Here is an 18,317-nt window from a genome sequence, read left to right as displayed (position 1 = left end):
CATATAGTGACCATATCAATATTCAAAATCCTTTATATTTTAAATAAATGATGTGATACATACAATACAGAACAGACCAGAAACCGTCAACGCGCTCAAAAGTGAGGCAGTGTAAACTACGCCGGAAAGGAATTATTCTAGTTCCAGTTATAAATTATTTTTTGTTTTAATTTTTTGAACTAATTTCGGTTAACAGGATTTTTAGATTACATTAGGAAAAACTTCTTACTTACAACAGATGTAAAATTCCTTTACAAAGGATCAAATCAAACTTCGTGCATAATGATTTCAATTTAATGAGCAAGATAAATACTTCATCTTATAGATACGATGAGTAGAACATAACAATCTTTATAATAATTAAATATTGTCCGTAATTTTATCAACACGAGTTTGTTTTTTTTTTTGGAGAGGAGGAAATACAGTTATGTATTTACGCCCCGGAACGGGGCATAATATGTCGGACTCGAGTGTCCGCGTAAGCGGACACCCCATACCGACTAAAACCTCCTCAATGCTGTTAGCCATGCTTTTACAGCGACATAGGACATGGGCTGTGGAGGCCGCAAAGACTACGCAACAACAGTCGCGGGGCGTCTCCTAAGGAGACTCGAACCTCGGACCGGCTGTGTGCTTGTGGGAAGGAGAGAAATTTTAACAACACGAGTTAAAGCAAGAATGCTTTGAACTTTTTACCCAGTATGTAAAAAAGTATATTTATATTCCATTGAAAAACTCTCTATAAGCGCGTTATATTTATATTTTCTCTATAACAGTTTCACATCCGTTTACAAAAGTTCAAAATGTAAATTGCTCTCACAGTTCCAACATACTTTTCTCTAGTAAGAGTAATCGAATGTCACACACGATTGCAACTTGGAACCCGACAGACCTATTCATAGAAACTGCTGCGATGTATGTTTGATATGAATTTACAACATTGTCTATGTGTATGTGGCACTCACCTTGGTTTTGAAATATAATAAGTATTTCAATAGCCTGGCATATAATATTATAACAAAGACACAATCACATAAATAGATATTATATCAAAATAAAGTTAAACAAAGGATTTAATCGTATAAATTTACAAAGTTTCATCAACACCTAAAATCAAAACAGCAGTATCGCTTAAAGTAAAGAAGTATTTATGAAAATATATAATGGGTACAATCAAGAATGATGTGAAAATGGACATCGCTACGACAATGATGTAGCAAATGCTACACCGCTGGTTGTCAGCGTAGCCCATTACGAGACAACTCGCGCAGTGGATTAGAAACATTTGAATATTTTTAGTTACATACTTAAGACTGTAAACCTACCCATATAACTTATACATAGAAAATACAACTTATAAAGAAAGAAAAATATACCAATATAAAAGTACACACCAACAAGGAGAACAAACAAAATATAATTTTAAAATAAAGCCAGATTAGAAAAAAAATATTCAGTTTACCCAAGATCAATTTACCAGTTTACCTAAAATTTAAGGTAAAAAAAGGACCACACATATCTCTTAATCCCGCACCATGTTGACGTCTGCTAGTCCATAACCACACATTTTGAAAGGAACTTTATTCCTAGCACAGCCACTTTGTGCAATCAATGACCAGCTTCAGTTTTCCCGAACCGAAGCAAAGAGCATACTTAACTTATATTTACCTTAAAGGCATCTGTTAACCCCTGGTATAGCAGATGTCCATGGTCAGTTTCCTCACTACTTCCGATCACATAAGTCTCTTGCCCATTTGCCCCCTCTTGCATGAATAAATATCTATGACAAGTGGTTGCATATGAATTAACAAGTACCATCTTAACAGGCACAAGGGAATTTATTAGATAGAACCAAGAACGGAGTATCACGAGCGCTCGTAAACCCATTAAAAGTAAGTTGAACTCACTTGAGATAGACACTCATATAGGACAGTTTAAATCGAGACCGCTTTACGAGCCATTAACTTGCACGACTAGGTTATTCCCAACCTGGGACTGTTGAACGAAATTATAGAATGACACATGTAGTAAGTCTTTAAAATATAGGTTTTTAAATTTAGGTACGAAATTTTATGCATCCCATATTTGTTAGCAATAGTCTTAGCATGGAAAATATAGATTTTTTAAATAGAATTTTTGTTTTTTTGTAACTAAGCAGTGCAGTGTTATATTCACTTGGCGGTAGGCTTATCATCCTATCATCTCAATCTAAACCATATTTTTTTTCTAAACTTATATTTTAATCGAACATAACAAATCGTCTAATTAAATTTACAACACTAAGATTACATTAAATTTCTAAAAACTATCATTACGGTGAGGCGTACCAAGAATACTGTAAGCATTTCCGAGTTGTATAACCGAAATTAACCGAAATATCTAATATTTATACCGAAAAACCAATTATTATCTGTACTAAAAAAATATCCAAGTCACCAAAATACATTCAAACTCATATTATCTTGATTCAAATAGGCCATAAATCTTAAGTGATGTAGAATTTACGGCCTCATCAATTTAACTGAATGTTCAATCAACCATAATAACATATTATGTTCGGAAAAAGTGACACAGAAAATACATGAAGTCCTTTGCTTCTGTTTTCAGTCAAATAGTATTTACAGTAAGTATTTGCAGAATTATTGCATCGTGGTAAGATAAATATTTCTTTAAAAAGTACTATTTTAAAATATGTAGCGCATTACTTAAAATCACATACTACTTCTATTAATATGAGTCATCTACCATAGACGCCAAATAAAGGGTAAACTTTTTTAGATACCACATTAGAAAAATGTAATTTAAATCATTATATAATCAATGAACATTGCGTACACTACGACTGCACACCTCGCTTTGACTGATTTTTTAGTTTTGTGAATGTTATAGGTATTTTTTTTATGACAATAAGGGACGAGACGAGCAGGACGTTCAGCACATGGTGATTGATACGACCTGCCCATGACAATGCAGTGCCGCTCAGGAGTCTCATTTGCCCAGTAATTACACTAGCTACGGCACCCTTCGGGCCGAAACACAGTAATGCTTACACATTATTGCTTCACGGAGGAAATAGGCGACGTTGTGGTACCCAAAATCTAGCCGGCATCTTGAGCAAAAGAGCCTCCTTCTGGTATTAGAAGTGTATTAAGTGGCTTACAATATCGATGTTATGAACATATATTATATTTGTTTTACCTTAGATAATTTAATAATAATAGATTAAATCTCTTGCTGTTAAACAACTGATAAAACACCAACAATTGAAGAACTCCTAAACAGCTGGACCGAATTTGATGATTTTTTGTGTGTTCCAGTGAATTTGAGATTGGTTTAGATTCTCAATTCCATCCATATAATATAATTCTCCTGCTCCTAACGGCTGGACCGATTTTTCAAATTTAAGACGTGTGTACAGGACAACGTCTATCGGTTCCGCTAGTTATTGTATATGCTACGCTTCTTTACTTCTCACTCCCACACTTAATATGTGTATGTATTGACGGCAGTCCTGGATAACATGTCCGCAGCACGATTAGGGGAATAACATAGGGCTTTCTTCTCGTTTAATGGATTTCACACCGGGAATCCGAAATGGAGTTGGAAAGAGGAAATAATATAAAAAAAGAGAACAGTTTTCACGTTGTAGGCCAGCCCATTTTTAAAGCTTTAATTTTATTTGTATCAATTATACAGCTGCTGAACAAGTTTTTATACTGACAATTTATTTAATCGTTAGTACAAAAACAAATAAATATGATGAAGATTGCCGTCAAGCAAATAATAAAATTATACTTCAAGAATGTCCACTTAGTATCAAAAAACCAGTTGAAAATGAAGTTGACAACAAATTTTCACCAGAAGTTTTCTACGACAAGAATATTTCAACAATACAATATCCAGGTAAAGATAGTTAACCTTTATTGAAGTGAAACTTCCTTTGAATCGCTGTGCTTTGAAACTCGATAAAACGAAAAAGCGAGACCATAGAGACACAAACAGGTCGCGCATATAACTCTAGCAAATTTAAGACTTATGGTTTTCTCATAGATTCCATTGTCAGATCTAGACTACACGGGAACCACCAGCATTCAAATAAAAAAAGAATTATCAAAATCGGTTCACTCAGTTGAAAGTTCAGAGGTAACAAACATAAAAAAAACCATACCGACGAATTGAGAACCTCCTCATTTTTTGAAGTCGGTTAAAAAACCAAGAAGTTGTACTCATTTGTTCTGTTGGGGGGGTATTTGTAGTTAAACCACGAGAGTCAATTGCCAACTGGTTTATTTTACACGAATACAATATTTATTTGCTTGTTAAACTCACGATGATTTTACACACTACTTACCCATGTCTATTTGTGTGCCCACAATTCTATATTATTACAATTTAACCATAGACTACAGCCAAATCAACGAGTGAAACTACTTCGTAACATTAACATAAGGGCCATGCCAGTAGATGGCATAATGCGTAGCCTTGATGTTATCCGTAATCCCTATTTTATACAAACGCCCTGGAATGATTTCGGTTGGTCCCGTTCCATATCAGAATAGCCTTTGACATAGCATAATCAGCGGTGCTAATGTCATAGACTTTGATATTAGCACCGCTGATTCCACTGTAAGCTGTGTTGTTATCCGCTAAACCTAATTATTATCCTAGATTTATGCATTACTAGCTGACCCAGCAAACGTTGTTTTGCCATATAAAATTTATTTTCAGTGTTCGGCTGTTTTTTCCCCCACGTAGCGTACCAATCCAACTACCACGAAAAAGTCTTTTAATTTTTCGGGTTAAGATATAGCATATATATATGTCACTACAAATGTGGCTTTCTGTTGGTAACTGGAATTTTCAAAATCGTTTCAGTACATCCAGAGATAAATGCCGGCAATGCTCCTGTGAGACATCTTGTGTTTTTAGAACATGTGGGCGGCGGTGATCACTTAAAACGGTAGGCTCGTTTGTCCTCCTTTTCCATAAAAAAAGATTAGTTGTTTTACTGAATTGTGATACTGATTTAAGATGAAAGAGGGTATTTTAATTTTTCATGAAATTTTCAATGTTTTTATATTATTCTGCTATTCGGGACTATATGATAATATAATTATATCTTAAGACAAGCTACAAATTAAAAAACAAACCTTGTCTTCGACATTGGTAAGAAAAACCCGATAATTGTTTACTTAGCTTTTAGTATATTATCTATGTTAACTTAAAGCCAGTATTTTTATAAAAAGTACCCTAATTATAAGTTACGAGTATGGGTTCTTATGCATACATAATATTATGAGTCATCTACGAATATTTTTAGAAAGAGAGCTTCCAATGAGACGCACTCTTGAGTTACCAGAAGAAGGTAAAGAAACCTTTACTTGAAGTCGGTTTGAAAATTTTTTTTTTCAACTCTATGAAACCATGCATCCTTGCCATTTTCCGACTGGTTGGAATTATCATGAGACTCGTAGCGAAACGAAATATTGGAAATGCATAAATTTCGTAGCACGCTCACCTTGCGTGAAATGTGTGCTGCGAAATTGCTACAAAATAATTGAAGATCGAGTCGTGGCGATCAAGCGGAGATTTCTCAGAGAGTTGTCACAGACACGGCTTTGCACAGTTAAAACACAAAAGAAGATAAAAGTTAACTAAAAGAATCAAGCTTATTAAACACGTATGTTCATATTATAGAATATAAGAAGCTTATAACAAAAAAAAAATGTTTTACGTAATTTGTTTTGCTGACATAAATATTATGTTATTATCATCGACAGGTTAATCGACTGGCTTTAAGGTTTAATAGTTCAGTCCATATTATACCACGAGTCCTGTTGCCAAACGATATAAATCTCGGGCAATAGCGTTTATATTATAGGGCTCACTTATATCTAGCAAACCATATTGCACCGATTTATCAGTACAGGGTAATAAAAACTTTACGATCTGCACTGTAAGCGAAAACACTGATGCTATTCAGATTGGAGTCTTTTAAGATTTTATAGCATTTGCTCATTCAGGTACGAAGTTATGTCAAGTTTATATTTAAATTTAGAAGCTTAGAGCTATGCTAATGTCATCTCTCAACTCTAATGTCAATAAGTCATCACAATTTGTTAACAATTCATCTAGAAATTAATGAACGTAAAATCAAAGTTCATCATGACACCTGCCTGTTCCGAGTGTACTGATGATAATATGAATACAATATATTATTCAGTCTATCTGCACAAGAAGAAGATATTCGTTACGGGTATTTTTAAAGGGCTTGGATTTGCGTAACACTAAGCCTAGAATCTGAAAGCTTTTCTTAGTTATTGCATAAATATGGGAGTCTGTTACTTGTTGTTGATGCAAATGCATTAAAGGTAAAAAAAGTGCTTATAATAGTGATCTTATTGAAAAGACAAACAGAAATTGATAGTTTAAATAACATATTGTAATACACTAAATAAATTGAAATGAATCATTACATTTTTGAGCTGAAAGGTCGTCACATCAACATGACTTCATTAGACGAACATTGTTCGCACCTTATATCTGTTGAAATGTTTGGATACATATCTAAGATAATTAAAAAGAATATATTTGAATCAAGATAAATTTAAGCCCAAAATATCATTAAGAAGAATACATGCCCACATCAAAACAAAAATATGTTCCATTACAGTAAAGGAAATATTTCGATATAACCGTAGGCTGTAGCCAAATCCACGTGTGAAAACAAGCAGTAACATTTTATAAGGGATATAAAAGTGAGCAGATGGCACAGTGTGTATCGTTGATATTATTCTACCGCGGCCGCAATCCGCTATTACGTTTTATGCAAACACCCTGGAATGATTTCAGTTGTTCCCATCTGAATCCCCAACCATTACAATGTTTATGGAATCGCCGTCATTGCTAATTCTACCATAATCTGTGTTGATATCCAAGCTGAACCTTATTACTTGAACATATTTTGCACTAATGTTAAGCATACACACACTAACATATTTTATATGTAGTCTCAATAATATAGATAATAAAATGCAATTATATAATTGGACGTAGTTTATGAAAAACGATCCAAGCCACAAACATCACATTTTAAGGAATTTGTGTTTAAAATTTATTAAATATAAGTGTAATCCATACATGTGGATTGGGCTACTAAGTCATGATATCTTGTTAGAGTGACAGTAGGGCTCCCATTTTTTGTCAGTCCGTTAATATGAATCACAAGACCAGTTTTGTTTTGTGTTCTTAACTCAATTTCAACACGATTGTGGTTTGGAATGTTTTTCTGGAATTACATCCAATTAGTTTAGAGTGGGGGGGAGGAGGGGGGCAGGACACTTATAGCACAGGTTCTACCTAGTTTGAGCTCCTGTCTTCCAACTGTAGTTTAACATTTTAAGAATAAGTATTGCTGTAGTATTGTAACTATACTACATATTGGGAGAAATAGACGTATTTGATTGAAAAAAAAAAATTGGTTTTATGGTAAAATACTGAAAGATATTGTATACAGTTTGACATGAGGAATGTGTCATTGTTCGAGCTATTTATACTGTTAGTGTTTAGTGTAAGTGCATGTTGATACACCACAATAATATAGGGTTGACATATTTTCATAGTTCTTGTGAGCGATGTCAAAATTATTTTCACAAAAGTGCCAACCTTACCTATAAAAGATATATTCAGGCAGTAACAAGATAACATTTTCTAATAGGTAAAACCGACTTGCTAATGCATCTGATTTCCAACGAGTGACGTACTTTAAAAAGATTAGCAAATCAAGGTTCTACTAAAGTGCTGACCTGAATTTAGCCATCCATTAAACACTTAGCTATCCTCTCAGACCAATAAAATAGGGTAAAATGCTTTAAGTCATACCTGTAAGTGAGACGAAAGGTATTAAATTTATGTAAAGTTAAAATTAAATCTTATATCTCACACCTTATTTAAGCCATTCACATCGAATCAGACAAAAATCCTAGCCTTTATACTAAGCAGTCAGAAAAATAAAAACATTAAACAATAAAAAATAGAAACATTCACCCACCAAACCCTTAACTAGTGGGTACATATGTGAATGTATAAACCTCAAGAGTACGTCCTGTAGTCCTAGGAAAGTGCAAATAAAGAAAAATGGCCAAGAATTGCATAGATATATATGGAAAATTAAATGTCTTAAATTTTCACCCTTAAGCTCCACATATTATGATGTGTGTGACCATTCTTGTGGAATACTGTAAGTTGTATATTTTGTGAGTATTTTTCTGTATTTCTTTGCATATTAATGCAATTTACATTTTTAATATAATTTAATATTTTTGGAGTTTACTCTTTAAGAATCGATTTTCATATAAGGCGCCCGGTATGAGAAAAATATGGATAGTAAAATCTACTCATTAAATCTCATAGTAACGTTTTTGGTGCGCATCATTTCTCGCGCACCTTTCACTGTCTTGTATTTTGAATCTTTATTATATTATTGAAATTGATTTATTATTATACTATCATAAAGTTAAGTGAAAATTCTATAAATTATGGAAGAATGTGGTATAAATAATAGTGCCGGAAAATCTGATAAGCACGTAGGTACTAAGTAAGTTACAATTTATACATTACAACACTATAACATGTATTGTATATAAAATAAACATGTTGCTTTGTATTTATTAAATATTGAATTATTCAAAATAGTTCATACAAATTTATATTTCACGCCAAATAGACAATTTTTAACCTAACCTATTATTTTTTTTAATATCTATATTTTTTTAAATTATGATTACATGATTTATTTTCTATTAACTATTTTTGCAGTTACGATAATTAATGATTCGATAATATAATTATAATGATGTAATCATGTAAGATCTACTTAAATGTAAAATATTTGATATATATCGAATAGTCGTAAAAAATGTTAATAAAATAAAAATATATATATTCTTTAAGAATTTTCATTAATGCGTTTATTTACCCTTACATATGATATCTTCTGAATCGTTCACTCTTGTCAGAGTGGTCGTGGTTGCCAAGATGACACAACATTAGTCGCCGCTGGTCTCCACAGTTATGGGTCGCACTGCCTCCCTCGCGATGCTCTTCCACTTTTGACGGTTTGCATCATTGCGGGAGCACTCCACAATAGGTGTCTGGGTCACTGTTTTGATAAGGTCCGTCCATCGCGTGGGTCCTCTCGCTCTTTTCCCCTCCACCTTGCCCTGCACTATCAACCGCTCAATCGATCCTTCATTTCTGGAGATGTGACCAAAGAACTTCAGAATTCGTAGTTGCCCAGTCGACGATAGCCTTTCTTTTATCTTTAGTTCTTTTAAGATGGAATTGTTGGTTCGGAAAGACATCCAAGGGATCTTCAGGAGTCGTCTCCAACACCACATCTCTAAGGCATCAATTTTGCGGCGGTCTTGAAGTCTAGGGGACCAGGTTTCAGCCCCGTAGAGGAAGATTGGAAACACAAGTCAAACCTTGGCGGTTTTGGTGGTCCTTCTGTCCTTCCAGATCTTATTGAGCTTCTCTACCGCAGATCTGGTTATAGCACATCGCCTTTGGATTTCCAGCTCGCAACCTCCGGTATTGGAGATAGTAGAACCAAGATAGGTGTAGGTTGGCACCTCACAGTTGGCAATGTGTTGAAATTCTACCCTGTTGTTATTTACGCGGTCTACTATCATCATCTTGGTTTTAACTCTGTTGATAGCCAGATAGCCGAATTCAAGGCTGGTTATTTCCAAACGTGTTAGTAGTTCTTCAATATCCTCCTTTGATTGGGCAAGTAGTGTAGTGTCGTCCGCATATCTGAGATTACAAATTTTGCGCCCTACGACAGATATGCCTTTATCCCAGTCCTCGAGAACAATGTGCTCGGTGTAAATGTTAAAAAGTAAAGGTGAAAGGATACACCACTGTCGAACGATACCCTCTGTTTTGAAATTTGTCGAGTCTATTTCGTCCACCCGAACAGCTGCTGTACCATCTATGTATAATCTTTTGACGAGTTGTATCAAATGCAGAGGTACTCCACAGTGTTGACATATGATATATTACCTACTAAATATTAGACCTACTTACAATATGTTGAAAAAATTTATTAGTTTTGAATGATAAGCAGACCGATTGTACTGTGTAATTTGTATTTTGAGTTTATAAGCTTGAAAATTATATGGATTGAGATTAAAGTTGTTTTTGAACAAATGTTTCAAATATATATTATTACAATAATTACAGTTCACATTGGATCATGGATGAGAGACATCTACTGCCTCTACTGGTGACTTAAGAAATATGAAAGTACACAATATAATATCACGTCATTATAATATTATTAGTGATCGTGAAATCGATGTTAAATTTATGCAACATCATAAATGCATGGAAAATCTACACAGTGATTGAAATTTGTGTCTTGTGTATGTAAAAATGAAAATATCTATACCATAGTTAATTTTTATAACAAAATCATTAAAAAAAACTACGCGTACCTATTATGGCTATGGAGCTACAATAGGAAAACTAATTAACATATTCTGAAGCTAATAATTAAGTGGACTCTATGTCATTTTTGAAGAGTTTAATTTAAATCATATCAATATAAAATTATTTTGTAGAAAATATACGATGAATAAATAATTAAATTATAATTGTGCTGTGCAATACCTAAATTTTTAACTACATAATTTCATATTATTAGGTACTTCTACATACCTAGAGTGATAAAAACTTAAATATTAGGTTGACCACCAGCACACGAAACTATACGCGTAACACAAACAACTTCAATATTTTGACCTCAAAACCTTGTGCTGTCTAACTAAGCCCAACTACAACTAGTTTGATCCTCATGCCTACCTTGCTGGAAAACCTATGCACGCCCCTGGTCTGTTTGTAACCGACTCCATTGGACTTGATTTTGTTTAGTACCTGTTCAAAGACAATCGTTCTTGAGGAGTAAACTCCAGTCGTGCGTCGGAGCTGACACACACACTTTTTTTTATTTAGTGAGAGTATTTAAATATGTGGCGGCGACATGGGGTGAGTCGTCCCCTTCCCTAAAATATGGTCGAAGGAGGCGATGGCTGGCCCATGCGTCATGCTTGTGAACGGGCGCTACTTGTGGTGGCAGGATGATCCTCTTGCCAGAGTCTGCTTCAGATTCTTAAAATTAAAGTTATTAAGGCATTGTCTATTCGTTGTTTGAGTGTTTTTGATTAATTAATCCAACATATTTTTGACAATTGACATGCAAAATGTGTTATCGTGTTGTCTAAATGATTATTATTGACCGATTAAGAATACTTCCCTTTTTTGTACAATCTTGATAATAAGTACATTGAATTATGCTCAAAGTACCAACACACTACTTTCATACTGAAACGTGTCGGATTTCAAATTTAATGATACTATAAATATATAGTATATAATTAAATAATTAGTAGGTACCTATGTATAATATCAACAACTTTAATGTCACAAAAGTATATATGTATGCTTGTTTTAGAGATTTCTTAATCGACTGGATGTCAGCGTGTCGCATAGAGCAGGCCATGTTTTCTAAAACTGGAAATAATTTTGGAGTCCAAGAGGTTCAGAGCTGGGCTTGACGAGGGCCAGTCTTCATATGATATTAAATCCTGAACGTTGGCTTTCAGCCAAGGCCTAGTTCTAGCCTAATAATAATATATAGGTAATAATACTAGCGGACCCGACAGACGTTGTCCTCCGATCCACACACGTCTTAAATTTGAAAAATCGGTCAAACCGTTAGTAGAATTTCGCTAACATACACATGAGCAGGAGAATTATATATGGACTGAATTGAGAATCTAAAGTCCAAACCATTCTCAAGTTCATTGGAACACACAAAAAAACATCAAAATTTGTCCAAAGGAGGTAGTTCGCTGTCAACACACATAGAGAAGAATTATATATAAATAATTACTGGCACTTAGTAATCACAGTTACTAAAAATGGGCTGTGTGGGCTATGAGTGGATTCTCGACGCTGTACCACCGGATAAGACGCCGTGTTTAAATTATTTGGGCGCTCAACGAGATACTTCACTTTGAATAACTTAACTTGACACTGTAGCTGTACCTACAACCAATAATATTAATTAACACAAATGTCTAATATCTAACTTGTAACGTAGCATTATAGGTCGTAGAAATAGTAATCGTGCATAATAACTGTAATAAGCGTATGCCGAAAGATTCGTTCTGAAAAGAACATTTTATTTTATATAACGTAATATTAGCTCTGATAAGAACATTTTATTTTATATAACGTAATATTAGCTCTGATAAGAACCATTTAATAATGCTGTACATCAACTCATAGAATCATACAGATCACCAGTAATAATCTCATCAATGTACGAGCATCGTCACGTTCTCTCGACGATCGCAGATATACTCACGTGATCAGTCATATGCTCCGCGTTACACAACCGCACAGCAGGGCCGAGCGGACTCGACTGACGAGTGAAGCGTCGGGACTCGATCGCTATTCATGCAATCTTAATCAATGAGCAACAGCGTAGGTGCTGAATGCTCATTGACATCGTATGATCGAGGTTCGACGCGAGTTTACACATACTGCGATAGCCATAGTTTTAGAACGAGATAGAACACATTATGTTATTCTCAATTCTTATTGAATGAAACGTTTTACTATTGGTTGAAATGTAAGCTTTAGTAGTGGTGTGTATTTTCTGAACTTGTAAATATTTTTTAAGTAACAATTGTGATTGGGTAACTAATTTTTAGGATTTTGTATATCTATCATGTAACTTTTTAATAAATCATATATCTTCCACATATTCCTCACAGTCAAGCAGTTGTTTTATTTAATCGCCAAACGAACAGTCTCTAAAACACCATAAAAGTAAAACCATTGCCTAACATTATATATATTAACAAAGAAGAAGGGAAACTCAACCTGATGACAGCATGCCCAACGAAAGAAATGCGTATCATACACTCTTCAGGAGTATGTGCGAGGCGTTACTACATAAGCCTCTTCTCTTTGTATTATAGCATAGTGTGTGACGGCCTTAAAACGAATTAGAGAAATACATAAAGAGGACAGTTTTAATCAAGTCCGCTTAACGGCTCATAAACTTACACGGCTAGTATTGCCGACCTGGGATTGGATTCTTAATACGAGGTAAAGCCTGCGTAATCCCTTATTGAAAGTAAGTAAAATATAAAGTTGAGTTTATTTCGGAAGCCGTTGATACAACTGAGGTCTAATGCATAGGAGTTATTTACCTTTTAGGTGATATTATGATGATTTTTTATGTTTTTAAAGTGATAACCCTCACTTCTGGGATTAATACACTAAATAAAATTTGAATACAAAATTTTATGAACGATGCGGGACTCAAACCCGCGACCTCTCGCGTTCAGTGCGAGCACTCTTTCCAACTGAGCCAACCGTTCGAGTGACGTTTTGTTGATAAAACCTTGTATGCTTTGTTCAACTCTCCGTTTGTGGATTAAGCTACAAGATCTACTTTACTGTTAATAAACTGCTCAACCCCAATATTGCATTCCAACACTGGAGGCATCGCAGACGTCTTGGCTTTTGTTTTTTTTTTAATATAAGGTAATAGAATGTTTAGGCATCGGATTTACTAGATCCGCATTCCTCCAAAACTCATGAAAGTCGGTTGACTTTTGTCATATACATGTTACTCACCAGTAACTCGTGCTCGCCTATTTTGTTTTTTTTTTTATGTAAATAAGGTACGAGACGAGCAGAAAGTTCAGCTGATGGTAATTGCCCATTACAATACAGTACCGCTCAGGATTCTTGAAAAACCCAAAAATTCTGAGCGGCACTACAATTGATCTCGTCATCTTGAGGCATAAGATGTTAAGTCTCAATTGTCCTGTAATTTCACTAGCTACAGCGCTCTTGAGACCGAAACACAGTAATGCAAACACATTACTGCTTCACGGCAGAAATAGGCGCCGTTGTGGTACCCATTAACTAGCCGGCATCCTGTGCAAAGGATCCTCGTACATTCTGTTATGTATACAATTAGGCTCGGTTGATTTGCCGCAAAAAGTGTCAGAAGGCTGAGCATATTTACTCTTCTCTAGTAGTTTGGATCCTTAGGTCAAGCAACATAACCCGGAACTGATAAGCCTGTCATTTGCTGTCAGCTGCGGCTTGATTTGGTGCTACTGACTAGTGCTACACAGCTTGGTATGGTATTATATCCATTACCTTTAGTACATCGGCCAGTGCAACAGATGCGTTTCGATCATCGAAAGGGAGACAGAGCCTGCCCATGGGTAGTTATATCCTACCCTAAAAGAAAGGTTCTTATACCAATCTGCTGACTTGTAGACCAATACGAGGCGGGATGCTGGGTTTCTGCGGCGTAGTATTTGATGGACACTACATGTCTCATCAGGCAACGATCCACAATAGACATTCATTTACCCGAATATTACTTCATGTGCTGTAGTGTATGTATTACCTTTATACATATATGCACACACTCATCTCTTCAACTAGCATAATATAATCACTGGCAAGGCTTATAATCGCAGTCAGACTTATCATTTTAATTTCCGAACCTCTTACATCACAGTGCTATGATGAATTTGCTAACAGTAGAATATGTTATTTATGTTATACAATATTTTTTCATGAATTGTTAAGTTCAAATAATTCTTACCTACTACTGTAAGAAAGAAAGTACTTAAATTCTTTAGGACACAGTGATCTGAATAAAATTTAAATCTATGTAACGTATTAAAATGTAAGTGTCAACATATTGAGGCTAATTCAATATTAATTGTTACGTAATATTGGATCAAAAACATACCAGCTAACGAGTGATTGACACTTTTTGCGTTTTTTTTATATTTTCAATACATATATTGTCTCTAGTATTGCAATTGAAATGTAAAATTATTTCAGTTAAAAGAGCATATTATTTATCTATTCATAGCGACAGTTTCACATTTGCTTTCAAAGTTTTAAGTGTAGCTCATGGGAGATTCTCTCCAGATATATTTTTCCCTGGATACAGTAATCGAATGTCATATGCGGTTGCAACTTTTAACCCGACAAAACTCTTCAAGTGATGCCAGCTGCCACGTTCCACTACATGATTTATGTAGCAGATACCAACATTGTCCAACTTCCTGCGGGTTGTTTCTGTAACACATGTGCATAACTGAACTTATGATTACAAACAGACTTGTTATTTGACTTCAAAATTGATTTAATTTAAAGTTAAATTATTCAGAATTGATATTATGCAAAATTGCATAGTTCTTGTTTCGAATTTAGTACCTGGACAACAAAGTCATGCTCGGATTTTTCAGAAGGTACAAAACTTGAACAATAATAAACTAATAGGATGTAAGGACATCTGGATTCGAACCAGGGTCTTCTGTTTTCGGGATCAGCCAATGTCCCATCTGAGCTATTATAGTCTTGAATATACTGGCGAAATTTAGCTTTGTATTCGAATATTATTATAACAGTTTCTCATTAAAACACTGATAAAACTACATTTTTTAAATTTGAAACCTAGCCAGATCGATTTCCCGCCCCCGAATCAACCTGTATACAAAATTTTATTAAAATCATTTATTTACAATAATTGCTCGTTTAAAGATAAGATAGAGGAATTTAAAAAAGTTGAACGGTTCGATATTTGAAGTGGACTGTATGTTGTTTGGTAAGCGTAACAACAACAACTGTGAAAAAGAACAATGCTTATATTATCTACCTTAACTGCTCCTCGATACACAGCATCCACCGGTGCGCGGCACTACAGGAACCAACATGGTTTCAACAATCGAGGGGTGGCTGAGAACGTCTTGGGCAGCATCTTCTCGTACGGCGGTGGTTGCAAGTGGAAGAGTGTAGGTAATGCCTAGCGTTCACACATAAGACACGGGATTATCGAGGAATCGATTTGCTACCAGGTTTAACTAGGGTTGAGGTCTTTACATTAGCGATATAAGGCAGTTGAAAATAAATGGCACTTTTTTTTATGAAAATGAGGGTCAAGATGAGCAGGACTTTCAGCTGATGGTAATTGATACGCCGTGCGCATTACAATGCAGTGCCGCTCAGGATTTTAGAAAGACCCAAAAATTCTGTGTGGGACTACACCTTGCGCTCGGCACCTTGAGACGATATATGTTTCGTCTCATTTGCCCAGCAATTTCACTAGCTACTGCGCCCTTGAGACCGAAATACAATAATATTTACACACTGCTTCACGGTACAAATAGGTGCCCTTGTGGTACCCATAATCTAGACGGCATCCTGTGCAAATGAGCTTTCCACTTTATCTAAAATATACAATGCAAACATCGAACAAGCACTATAATCATAATAATCAGTTATCTAAAGTAATTAAAAGATATTAAAATAAAACATACATATTCATATAGACAGCAATCTAATCAAAACTAAATGCTTTTGTAAGATTTCTTATATTGCTTCGTAGAAAGCAAGTACGGTTCTGTTTAATTTAAACCACAACAAGTTTTTTGTGTAATACTAGCGAAAGTTGTATTGCCGATATTAAAATCACGATATAAAAGTAACTGTTGATGGTAGATGGGTGAAAATTTGAAGTTGTATGTATTTTTTAATGCTGACTCATAATCAAACAAATTAAAAAAAAATGTCAAAAAAATTAAAAAAATAATTTTCGTGTGGACCACCCTTAACAATTAGGGGGATGAAAAATAGATGTCCGATTCTCAGATCTGCCCAATGCTCTCAAAATTTCATGAGAATCGGTCAAGCCGTTTCGGAGGAGTTCAAAGTTTAACACCATGACACGAGAATTTTATATATTAGATATAAACAACTATATATACGAGTATCATAATACTTGATCAGAGCGTCATTGAATCAAAAACTGTGTCTTTTTGTCATTTGTAATGCTATAATAATAAAATATATGTTAATTAATCATTATTTTATTCTAAATATGCGAATATCATCTGATTTATTTTTACCAGTGGGAGGCTCTTTTGCACAGCCGGCTAGATTATGGGTACCACGACGGCGCCTATTTCTGCTGTGAAGCAGTAATGTGTAAGCATTACAGTGATTCGTTCTTTAGAGCGCCGTAGCTAGGGAAATTACTGGGCAACTGAGACTTAACATCTTATGTCTCAAGGTGACGAGCGCAATTATAGTGCCGCTCAGAATTTTTGGGTTTTTTCAAGAATCCTGAGCGGCACTGCATTGTACTGGGTAGGGCGTATCAATTACCATAAAATTATCTATAATATATGTATCAATTTCATAAAAAAAAAACGATATTTAAAGTATAATTTATTCAAAACAAAATTTGACTTCATGTGATTACAAAAAGTAAAAAGTATATATTTAATGGTAGCTAAAGTTAAAAGTTCATTATGCAAAATATTTACCGTTCACATTGTGAGCGAAAGCACCAACAAGACAATATTTTTTTGATTATCAACATTTAATTCTAGGAACGTAAAATATAGTACTTATTTATTCCTTCAAACAAAAGGTTAAAGGTGTTGCCAGTGTTTTCTCATGCGATCGACAAGAAATCTAGATCAAAGTAACTGGTGCTTAAATATAATTGAAGAGAACTGAAACGAATTCAATAATCATTAACAACGATAGAGAAAAATTTAAATTCATATAAATTTTATATATTCAATATAAAATCTTGTGAATCAATTCATCATCATGAACCGTAAGACGTCCACTGCTGGACAAAGGCTCCACCGCTCAAAGATTTCCACGACGATCGGTCCTGAGCAGCCGTCATCCAACGTCTTGACGAAATCGTCGGTCCATCTTGTGGTGGACCTACCAACACTGCGTCAAAATCATAATGTGTAATCAAAGGTTATTTGATGAGCTATAATATGAATAATGCTTGTGAATACTCTGCAGTTACAAGAGTTATTGGCCGTGTTCATAACAACAGTGTCACCTACTTATCTGTGAACTGATGGTGTTACTGATGCTGGTGTCGACATCGTCGTTTCAGTGTTGCTAATGAATTCCGATGTGCACAAAAGTTGGGGCATATTTAACGCTTAAAATTCAGAAGTATCGCAATAAAACACACGGAACAATCGAAAGTAGTAGACACTGACAGTCGAATGACATTTCAAAATGGCGACCGTAGTTCCTAATCAGTCGACCCGGTCGTTTGTCCTCCACTTTCAAAAATAAGGCCAAGGAGAATAAAAAACCAGCAATCACCGCAAAGTGTGTCTTACTTCTAATTAGCTGGCCACATTGCGTGGACCTTTTCAGAACGG

The 18,317-nt window shown here is 34.8% G+C and overlaps 1 protein-coding gene and 1 non-coding gene across 2 annotated transcripts in view; both read right to left on the bottom strand.

The window, feature by feature from the left end:
* LOC126971665 (uncharacterized) overlaps nucleotides 1-18,317 on the bottom strand; it is a 277,893-nt gene that overhangs the window by 174,078 nt on the left and 85,498 nt on the right. The window lies entirely within an intron of this gene.
* Trnas-uga (transfer RNA serine (anticodon UGA)) lies at nucleotides 13,384-13,457 on the bottom strand. The gene has a single exon. It is a non-coding gene; the product is annotated as a tRNA-Ser (tRNA).

The sequence above is a fragment of the Leptidea sinapis genome, chromosome 24 (genome assembly GCF_905404315.1).
Source record: "Leptidea sinapis chromosome 24, ilLepSina1.1, whole genome shotgun sequence".
Lineage (NCBI taxonomy): Eukaryota > Metazoa > Arthropoda > Insecta > Lepidoptera > Pieridae > Leptidea > Leptidea sinapis.
This window is presented reverse-complemented; position numbering and strand designations above follow the sequence as displayed.